We start from the raw sequence: 12,088 nt of genomic DNA, 5'->3' as shown, positions 1-12,088 counted from the left end.
AAAAGTCAATTTCAAATGTAAACTTCGAAAAAAAAATTACTGTATGTGATTTTACAAACCAGCAAGAAAGTGACAAAACTAATATATCCAAAAAAAAGAGAGGAAAGAATGGCATAAAATATGACATGATAAAATAGTGTGTGGGTCATGAATGGACAATGAAAAATTGTTTGATTATTTAGAATAAAAAAACAAATGTACATATAAATTTAAATTCATAAACTCAAGATCTTTTTTTTTTTTGGCTAAGTTTGGATAACTGTATTTTAAATTTAAAATAGGTTAAAATCGCTAAAAAAAAACAAGTACTATCCACAGCAATAGATGAGCATTTCAAAAACAAGTTAGTGGCTGAATAACAATAGGCAATATGTTTTTGTCCACTTTTATTAAAAACACTGATTTAGATATACTCTATAAAATAACTCATTTGAAAGTCCCGTGAGCACGAAAAGGAAACTTTGCAAGTTTTTTTTGCCATCTTTAAAAGTGTTTTGCTATAAGAATTACTGCAAAACAAAATTTAAGTAGTTTTGCGATTTAATATGGGAGAATTATAATAAATTCTCATAAAAATAATTATTAAAAATTTAATAATAAATAAAATTATTATTTTTATTTAAAATTTGTCATTACAAATTGTTTAATTGTAATTAAAACTTTATACCACGAGTAATTAGGGACTTGCTGAAAGACCATTTCAACGAGACGGGGTTGGGCCCCACACGCGGACGGAAGGCATCATCTTCCGTCGAGGCAGGGCTCTGTTTTCCTTTCCTTACCATACTTCACACCTGACAACGGTCCATTTCTTCCGCCTACTGTAATTTCCACTTCCATCAATATCTGCATTATATTGCTCTGCGCAGAATATTAAAAATATCCTTTTTAAAATTAAGAAATTAATCAATATACCTAAAAAATGATCCCAGTATTCACACTTTTATTATTTTTAATCAAATCATGATACTTATAGAAATAACCTCTCAAAAAATCATGAAATGTTAAGTCAGAAAATTATGAAAAGGGCTCTATAATAAATATCTAAATTGTTTAAGAAGTAAAACAACGCCGTTGTAATTCAATTTTTTTCGCCGTTGTGATTCACGTTTCTCTAACTTTCCACACTTTTCGTCCCTTTTTTTTTTTTCTTTTTGTTGTGTAGTTTAAGGGACACCGTCATGGTTTGTCAACACTTAACAGCAAAGACAGCGAATGAAACAAGCAACCTCCATAGTATTTCTTTGTATTTCGTTCCCGTGTTTCACGCTTCTTCCTCCCACGCCCACCTCACCCTCAACCCAGCATTTCAGTGTATATTTCTTCCGTCAATAAAATGGAAATATTTTATGAAACTGACTTGTGTTGTGCTAGTATATCGGCAATAAGTCTGGTTATGAGAAACAGACGATAAACCGTGTAAACGTGACAGCACATTTTTTTAGGGAAGGGGTTCTTTTGTGAGCGAAGGCTTTTTTCTAAATATAAAAACTAATTGATTAATTAAATAGATTAAAAATAAATAAAATAATTATTTATAATAAATATGTATTGTCTTTTTAAAATCCTTACTAATCAAGTGTATTAGTTAGAACAGTAGAACTATTATTATTAGAAAACTATCTTTAAAAAAATAGATATATGTAACAGACAAAATAGATTAGGGTCTTATATTTAGAATCAAAAAAAAGTTAAACGAGATCTTATATTAAGAATCGAAAGTAGGATTAAATATTACTATTAGTTTAAAAAAAAACACACCCTAAAATATTTACCCCTGTGCTGTCCAATGAGGAGTTTGGACACTCGGACGCCGCAATTAATTACCAAACTACTCGGAACAAGAACTTTAATTTGTTTGTTAGTGCTATCTCGGGTAAGGTTAGGAGAGAGGGATGTCCATTTTGTATGAAAACTGACATCAACGTAATTAAATTTTAGCTGACGCGTGTAGCTAACATTACTAATTAAATACATGAGATGTTTTGCATAAATTGCTTGTCTATTACTTGTACCTTGAATTAAAAATTATATACAATTACCCAAGCAGCCAACGTTCCATGTCACCATTATTGTCAATTTAAAAACTATGACTCATATTGACTGCATGGATTAAATTTCAAAATCACGTTATTATCTCTAATTAAGTTTAAGGAGCTGATAAAATCTTTAAAAATTATTCTCATTAGTTATGAAAATCTGTAATTAATTTCTGTTGTGCCAATTTTATTCATTGCATGTATTAACAATAGAACCAAAACAAATGCTGGCAAAAAATATCATCAAAACTAATTACTTTTTTATTTTAATTAATTATTCAATACATATAACTGATCACACCTCATGCCTGTTGTTGATGGACAGGGCGGTTGGTTAAACTTTTTTTGTTATGCATAGACAGAAAGCTGATTTTTCGTACATGTGGATCAATACATGACCAAATATCATAGGCTAATGCACCTGAAACCAAAAGGCACGGGTCACAACTAGAATATAATATTTCCGTGGCACTAATGGCATGAATCAGTAGCACAAAATAAGTGAGTGGAAGTAGAGCAATTATGCTGCCCGCCCTGGCGTAACAGTTCCAAAAGCCGGTGATAAGAGCATGACTTTATTGGCATGCAGGGTTACGTCAACCATTTTGATAACCATGTTCAATAATTATTACGCTTGTTTAATTAATTGTTATGCAACAACATATGTTTATTTTTAGCTGAGCCCGTGAAATTAAAAAGAAAAGCTTTGGTATATACCAAGCATGCAAGCAAAAGCACAAGGTTGGTTTTCGGTTGAGCCATGAAATTTGGACTTTTTTTTTTGACGGGCCATAATAATTCGGATTATTTTTAAAAGTTATCTTATTGGATGAAGCAGAGGGGAAAAATACGATTAATGGTGTAATTTTCATCTTTTTTTAATTTGCCCGATAGTCTCAGAAGATGCAAATTCCAGACCCAGCGCATCACATGAAAGAGCGACCGAATCTATTCGAAGTTGGAACGAGGCGTGCGCGCGCTTCGTAGCAGAGCCCACCTCTCCCCCATATCTCTCTATATCTAATATCTGTATCTCACCACATTCAGTACCTACTTTATTCATATATCACCTCCGCCCTTTTCATCCTCTCAGTTTTTTTATTTATTATTATTATTATTTCATTTTCAACACAATACGATCCCACTCGCCCTCTCCCTCCCTCTACGTTTCTGGAACAGTACTTTTCCAATTTTTTATCATAACAAATGCGTTTGCCTGTATACGCATTTTCTGTGAGGGCGTGGTTTTGAAGAGCCAGTATTTCTGGATTTGTCAAGCCCCCGGTATTCGTCGTAGAGAGCAGCAAAGATAAACAGAAGTGGAGTAGATAGACATACTATTCCTCCTCGTTTTTGGCCTTCCCCTGAATTATCGCCCCTTTCTTTCCTTTTCTATTTTCGCTCCCCAACAACAAATTAAAATTTATTACCTTTCCTGAAGGTCTTGGCTAACTCACAATCTGATAAAACGCGACGATTCTTGTTTCCGTGTTGGTTTCTGTTCATTCTCATACCTTCTTTTGGATCCTCCCATTCCACGTATACCCCTATTTGTCTGCCCGAGATTGACGATAATCTCGTCCGCATTTTCTTCGAGGATAGAAATTTACAAGTGCTAACTCTCCGATTGTTAATTTTCGGGAATCCCTTGTTTGCGTCGGATCACTGTAAAAAAATTTAGCTCCGAGCTACCATCTGAGTCTGATTTCTGGGCAGCATCAATATCAGCTTCAGCTGCTTCTTTGCTATTGAGATGCCATATCCTTATCGCTTGAGAATCCTCTGTTTTATCTGCCATTGATTGCCCTCTGTAAAATCGATTCTTTTGATCTGGCTTTCTTACAATTGATCGGTATTGTGGGCTTTCTTTCGTGAAAATGAAGTCCCGGTCCTTAGATTACTGGAGGAGTTACTTTCGAACCGCGAACTCCGATATATTTGATATTATAGACCATGCGATCATGGTGGCCGCCTCTGATTGTCCAAAGGAGTTTCGATTGCGAAGAGATAGAATCGCGGAACGGTTGTTTTCTTGTCGGATGACTCGTTGTTTGGGTTGTGAGCGAGTGGAGTTGGCGGTGTCCGGTGTCGACCAGGAGTACGATGGAGGTTGCAAGAGTGGTTTTGATAGAGACGGAGCTGAGGTGGAAGCAGGTGCAAGTAAAGAGAGCAAGGCCCATAGTAGCAGAGATGACCGTGGAGACATGAACATGAATCACGTTAGCAATTTTAGCTACGGAGAAGCTGAAGCATTGACGGATGAGATTGAAGAAGAGTCTCAACTGGTTGGTGAGACTTTGAGAATCAAGGAAATTCTACATAACTGCGAAGAAGAGGTATGGTCTTCTCAGTTCTTTCCTACAAAATGCTCTGGCTGTCAGTTTTTAGATTATTCTTCCCTTGTTCTCTTTTCTTCCTCTTTTTTATTTCATCAGCTTTTAATCGCATGCTTCAGTTCATGCTTCTTGATTTTGCAATTTGATTGGAGATTAGGTTCCTGACTTTGGGCAGCGACAATTTTAAATGCATCTGGTTCTTTGGAAGACTTTTGAATCCTCTGGTCACTCATTCATGTTGTTTTGTTCAATGTTGCAACAGTCTGATTCGGAAATATTCGAGTCGTTGAGGAGGCTACAGCTGATGGAACTGACAGTGGATCTTCTAAAGGTTTGAGTTAAATCATCCCTTGTCATTCAAAGTGTCCGTCATGGCCTTTTCATTTCTATTCTTGTTTTTCTGGGAAAATCTTTTGACGGATTTAACCTTTTCAGGCGACTGAAATTGGAAAGGCTGTCAATCCTTTCCGGAAGCATGGATCAATGGAGATTCGTCAGCTTGCACGGACTCTTATTGAGTATGTTTTAGTTTCTCCCGGATGCTTATTTGCCATGAATATATCTTAAGCTTGTCTTAGGGAGAAAAATGAGCCTGTTTGTTGTCTGTTACATGTTATGTATTATTGGGCACATCTTTCGTTGCCATTGTTCCTTGTTGACTGCTTATTTCTTGTGAAAACCTAACTTTTGATCAGTGTATTAGACGTCAGTCGTGTGATTTTTTCTGAACATGAATGATTTATGAGGTTCTGCATTTGTGGTTTCTGATTTAACTGCTTACTTGCAAAATGGATCGAAAATATTGGCATTTTAAACGGAATTTTTTGAATTGCAGTGGCTGGAAAGAAATGGTGGATGAGTGGGTCAATGCAACCACAACAAATGCAGGTATGATTATGTTTCCCGCCTTCATTTGGTAGCCATAAGGTTAATCCTGCTGTTTCTTCTCCTTTCTAATAATGTACTGTTAATGTTTGTAATTGATTGTGGATTTTCTTATAATTATCTGTAGGTTCTGAAGGTACCCCAGATTCAGTAAATCCATCTGTTGTTGATGAAGAGGAGGAGGAAGGCCTTCCATCACCTCCTATGGATGAAGGGGCTTTCTTTGCAGCTCAAACTGCATCAATGGAGTTATCACAGGTACTGACCTCTTCTTTTGCCGTTTGTCCTATATCTTTTGTGCAGTATTTGATGGTTAGAAACTGACTTCGATATTCATGGCTGGATGTCATTGCTGGATGGTTCAAAGTTCTTTGATGGCATGGATGATGATGGAAGTGAGTTGAATTTGCAACTTTTACTCTTAGCTCGCTTTTGCTCTTCGGTTCTTTATTTGAATTCCCCACTTCTTTGATTCATGATCATGAATGGGGAATGTTGTTTCAGATCCTCGACAGAGTGGGGAATTCATCAAGAACCGGAAAATGGCAGAAGACCAGCTCTGGACAATCAAAACATAGTAAAGAGGAAACCGCAGGCTTCTGATGGGGCGGAAGCCATGGTCAGAGATAGCAGGAATCAGCAAGCAAAGAAAAACGAGGCTGTTGCGAAGCTAAATAAATCAGCAACTGTTGGTTCTGGTCCTGGCAGACCATTAAAATCTAGCATGCAACGAAGAGAGAATATGGAGCCAAGGATGTTGCAAAAGATGGACAGGAGTGGAGTCCCCAAGAGGCCACTTGCTGGTCCGCAAGATGTAAGGGAGAATCTCTGCCTGAGTGTGTCAAATTTTTTAGATTTTTTAAGTTTTGTCTTACATTCATGTCTTCTCTATCAGAAGTCGAAGTGTGCAGATGATACTTCAGTCCAAATGAAGCTAGAAGCTACCAAGAGGAAACTTCAGGAGAGTTATCAACAAGCCGAAATTGGTTTGTTAGACTCCCTAGAAATCTCGTCTGCAATTTTGTCTAACTTTGCTTTCAAGTTAATTGTGATGTGGGCTTTAAAACTTAAATGACGAGCCTCGTGTTTCATTGTTTACTTGCAGCCAAGAAGCAGCGAACAATCCAGGTTATGGAGTTGCATGATCTCCCCAAGCAAGGAGGGATTGGCCACAGAGCTACACATTTCAAACCTATGAAGCACCAAAACAGGAATTGGGCCCAGGGACGAAGGTAGAGCTTCATTGTGTGCCAAGTCCTTTCGACCCTTCCTTTTAAAGTTGATGGTGGAAGAGCAATAACTGGCTAGGCCATCCTATGGACTGAAGCCGGATCTGCCTGGCCGTTAAAAGGAACACATTCACAATTGTTACTTGGTTCGAGCTGTTTTGATTGAGAGGGAAGTAAACTCTGAAACACTGTTTATTTCCTTAGTTAAAGACCCGTAGTATACATACAAATCAATTTGTTTATCCAATAGGTAACTTTGGCGCTCAACTGACATGGTTTAAAATCATTGTCTATAATATAAATCCCATTTTTTCCCCGACTCTGATGTAGTAGACTCACGCAATGACTAGAACATTTTAGGGCGGCTTATGCGGGCAGAATTTGATTACATTCCATATGGGTGGATTGAAACAGATCTGGGAATAGGCATCTGAATAGAATATAGAATGTATCTAATACTCTGGGGTAGAGATGCGAAAGGAAGATTGATGCCTTGTTCGTTTTGTGAAATACTCGTATCAATTATCATGGACGGGGGGGAGTGAGTGATGACGAATGCAGTGATGAGATAGAGTTGAATAAATATTTCATGTGGGAGCACATGTCTGTATTTGTAAATTTGGTGACATGCCTTTTGGGGTCGGCTTGACTCATTTCCTCTCATTCTCTGTTTAATGGGACTCTTTCTTAGGCGTGGCTGAGTCACGAGCTCAGAATTCCACGATACCCAATCCGTTTTGACCAAACCCTCCTTCTCATTAATGCAAGCCGCAAAGTTTGTTCCGCAATTCCTCCCCCTAATTTGACTTTTATATTTATTTGTGAATATTAATATTAATCTAACTGATAAATATGTTTTGGAATTGGAATATCGATTTTCCTCTTGACCGCCAGCTGAAGTCCGCGTGTCTCAACTACTCGGCAAAAAAACATGTGCATGAATAGCTTATGAGCATTATATAAATTAATTTATTTTCATTATAAAATATTGCTTTTGTACATAAAAGAGAACCAGAAATACCTAGAGTCGTTACTCTTCCATCAAGTCGTACTTTGACCGTCATCTCGTGTTTGGGAGTAACTTGTTTTTCCTTCGGCCTTGGGTTTCCTTTTTCCATGAGTGATTTGAAATTCAACTTTACATGAAAGATGAAACCGCCTTGTTGAATTCATGAATCGATCCCACGTCCAGAACAATGGAATTGGTCTAACTTCAGACCCGCCACTTGGCTTTATGAATCACGGTTTTATTATGATTCATCTCTACCCAAAACCTTATAGAAAAGAAATGGAATAAAAATAAAGTAAAATTTATTTCAAAAACAAAATAATGTTTGATATTTTTTTATTTTACATGAAAAATCATATGAGCAGTCAAACGCGACCATATTCTGAGGCAATCTTTTTGGCTGTTTTTTCAAGACAAGATTCTGGATATCGTATTCCATGAATATAACCGTGTAATCTGTTAAAGCATTGAGATGCGTAGCGTGGCTGCTGCAATTTTATTCAATGAGTTTTGTGTGGGTGTGAGCCCAGCAGAGTCCCTTTCTGAAAGCGGGAGGGACCACGTCTGCAAGTTGATCCACCAGCACAAATCCTTCCATGTTTGAAAGTAGGGGGGGGGGGGGGGAAGGGAAGTCACTTTCCGCGGCAATTCCCTTCTTGGCGGTGAGGTGTTTACTTGAGCACAAATGAACCATGATATGAGGATAAAGACTCAAAAAGATTAAGTGATCTTATCCTTCCGTCACAAACAGATCATATACTACCTCCGGTCCTTAATATAAGACTCTGTTTGACTTTTATTTTGCTTCTAAATATAAGACCCCAATCTACTTTGTCTCTCACATTTATACATTTTTTTCTAAGGTAGTCATTCTAATAATTGTAGTTCTAACCAATATAGTTGATTAGTAAGGATATTTTAGGAAAGACAATACCTATTTATTACAAATAACTAACTTAACTTCTTTCCTTAATCTCCTCAAATTAGTCAACTGGGTCTTATAATTAGGAACGGAGGTAGTATTACTTTGCCTTTCTTTCAAGTTATTCAATATGCTCCACAAGCATTGACCTAAGCCATAATTAGCAATAATCGCTTGCATGAATACATGGGAGCTACCACTGCGATTCCAAATGGGAAGTAAAAACAGGGCTTTTTGTGGTTAAAGAAAACAGATAAGGAACTTGGAAAGACAAAAAAAGGTTGAGGAAAGTGGGAGAAAATGAGACGGAAAGATGCCACCTAACTAGGCTGTCGTGGTGTTTACCTAATTAAACAGCTCTCAAACCACATGTGTAGATACACGGGAGTGTCTTGTTTTCCTTGCTTTCGTTAGTTGTCGCCTCCTCGTTAACGTCGCACCTCACACGTTTCTCAGTTAAATCCATGCATCTCAAGTATTTGCTTACCTTCATTACCTCGTTCGCAAGAAACCGTTATATCTCATGGCCCCGTTTGTTGTATTCTTTTAAGCCTTAAAACCATTTTTACCCCGACAAGGCGGCAGCCAATTGAAATTGACCAAGAAACTGCTCAATGAAAGAAAGAGGAACAACAATTAAAACCTCATCGAAAAAGTTAATACAAATTAGGATTTTTAAAAAATATTTTCAGTGTTCAAATATAAACAAATTACTCATGCTTTAATGGTTAATGCGGTCCTGACTTAGTATTGACCTTTTTATGAGATTCTTAGCTGCTATTTTCCCTACAAGGGACAAGTTATGGGCAGACAGCTACTTAGTAATAATTTAATAAAACTTCTGTGCGCTACGCATTTTAAAAGATAAGTCATGTTGCTTGTAATTTATGTAGTACGAGCACGACTTGCTGAAGTTTTTTGTATTATACATATTACACAGATTCTCCTCAAGTGAAGGAAAAACGTTGTCTTTATAGTCTATCATCTTAAATTTGCAAGACTAACGAAGATTATACATTTCATGCACTATATACTACCGCCGGTTCTTAATATAAGATCTTATTTGACTTTTATTTTGATCCTAAATATAAAACCATAATCCACTTTGTCTCTCATATTTATGTATTTTTTTTCAAGATAGTCCTTCTAATAACGGTAGTTTTAGCCAATACACTTGATTAGCAAGGATATTTTAGGAAAGATAACACATATTTATTACAAATAATTAATTTAATTTTTTTAATTTATTTAAATTAGTCAACTAGCTTTTATATTTAGGACCAGAGGTAATTTTTATTTAATGTTAAATAAAATCAGTTTATTGCTGGGCAGCTCCATCGAGAGGAGATATCATGCTGTCAATGAACGATGAAATGAAGTATTAGGTGATGATTTTGGATACAGGACTATAATTTTTTAAGGTAGTAAATAATGAAGGTGCTTTTATTAATTAGTTAAAATTTTATAGTCCAATTATTAACTTATTTTAAAAAATAAAAATACTTAGTCTAAATAAATGCATAATAATTCAGTATTACAAGAGTAAATATTTCAATTCTTACTCTGTTATATTTGGAATCTAATAATAAAGACACGCAATATCTTTTAAATATCCGGCCGTGAGGTGGCTGGCCCAAATTTTAAGAAACGTTTTTGTATGTTATCCGATCTTATCACGAGATACACTGGGAGAAAAATATCTTCTCGTTTTTTTTTGGGGGGGGGGGGGGGTTAACTAATGCGGAGCAGCGGAGGCAATCAAATCCTGAACATGTTGACTGGGGGTAAAGCAGGCGGGCCCCATCCCTCACGCTAAGACGAGTTTGAGACAAGACGCCCTTATACGTCGCTTACATCGCGACGTTCGCTTTTTTCTGCATCACACATACCGGATTTTGTGGGCATATTTGGTTTCTATTTTAAAAAAAAAAAATTAAAATTTTTTTTACCTGAACAATTTAAAATTTTATCAATGGTTGAATTTGAGGGAAAGAGTTAATTCCTTATAATATAGTGAATTAATGTTTGAATTTTATTAAAAAAGATACCCACATTTAGTATACGATAATGCTTTAAATATAATTGTCTTCAATGAGAAATAACTGTGCTTGGAAAAAAAAATTTTTTTGAAGATATTTCCAAAGTCAAAAGTTATTTGAGTAATTTTTTACTTGACGAAATTCATATAAGTGCTTCTAAAGTTCCATTAGTCAAAAAAGATTAATTTGAATTGCGTTTGAAATTTTATTTTTGATTTGATTTTTGAACGAATTTCAATTACTTTTTAATTGTTATCCGAATTGATTGCCTCGAGTCATGCTTGATCTATGGTTGTTTACTTTTATTGTTATTATTATATGATTTTAATCTTCGAATTATTTGTTAAAGGTAGGCTTCATTATAAACGTTAGAGAATTTAATATTTATTTGACAGTTAGACAGAATGCACAGAATTTTTGGTGGCTGGAATAAAGAAGATAATAAATGGTCATATTTTTAGATTTGGATGTTTATTGTTTTGGATTTACCAATAGATTCAGAGAGATCGGCCTTTTGCAAGATATCAAATCTGAGTGATAAAGTAGAACGTAAGTGCCCTTTTTCCTGTTGTACTCCATTCCCAGTCAACTTTGATGCTTGCTCGGATTGCAGTTAAAGCGAGAGGTGTTTGGTAAGCCTATTAAAACATTTTAAAATAAATTGAGATACATTTTTTTCTCACGTAATTATATCGCATGCCATAAAACTGAATCCAAAAACCCACTTGCGTACGCCACAGCCAATGCGCTGCAAATAACAGCTTTATAACTATAAATTGTTAATTATGGTTTCTAGACCCCCATCAGTCAGTCTATATAAATTCTACAAGCTAAGACTGCAGACGGGCAGAGCTATATAGGACAGGATTTTTACTGATGCCCAATCCAAAAAATAAACGGGTTGAAAAATACAACCTATTATCTAACCCTATCCATAAAAAGTCCTAGTAAATTCGGACTAGACAAATGCGGGCTGGGAAGGGTGGGTTTTATGTCCAAGGAATCAATATACTATATTAATTAACTAGTTATTTATGTTTTTCTAAATAATCTGATGTAACTTTATATTAAAATGACAACTTAACCTTAATTTAGTTATTACTAATTAATATACTATGAAACTACATTTTATAATAGCTAGGAGGAGTGAACTATGACAAACAAAAATGTTGTTAGTATATTTATTAAATTTAATTGCTGTTCTAATTTCTAAAATTTCTTAACCAAATTATGAATATTTTTTTTCATAACTCCCAAATACTCATAAGATGATGGACCAATTATACAAATTGCCAATGGTCATAATGTTTGCATTAAAAAAGAGAATAGCTATACAAATCGCAGTAAATAATAACATGTTTAACTTTCAAAATTATTTGAAAATAAATAAATATAATGAACACTGAATATTGATGTAACGATATATTCGATTTAAGAGATAAATATGAGGCGATGGAATATATAAATAGAATTATATATATTTGTGCGGACATGGCCAAATGGGTAAGGCAGCATACTGTATTTGATGTCCAGCCCAACCCGACAACTTGTCTGGCCCAAACATGCCCAATATTTATTTTAGGCCATTTTTTTAAGGACGGGTTGGGGTTTTTTTTGTGAGCTTGGCCT

At 35.5% G+C, this 12,088-nt stretch overlaps 1 pseudogene; it reads left to right on the top strand.

The window, feature by feature from the left end:
• Nucleotides 1-3,134: 3,134 nt before the first annotated feature.
• Nucleotides 3,135-6,806, top strand: LOC114745701 (probable mediator of RNA polymerase II transcription subunit 26b; annotated as a pseudogene).
• Nucleotides 6,807-12,088: the final 5,282 nt, after the last annotated feature.

Source organism: Neltuma alba, unplaced genomic scaffold, assembly GCF_004799145.2.
Source record: "Neltuma alba isolate B1F8T4 unplaced genomic scaffold, ASM479914v2 tig00004758_pilon, whole genome shotgun sequence".
Lineage (NCBI taxonomy): Eukaryota > Viridiplantae > Streptophyta > Magnoliopsida > Fabales > Fabaceae > Neltuma > Neltuma alba.
Note: the sequence above shows the minus strand (reverse complement) of the source record. Positions and strands in the feature narration are given on the sequence as shown.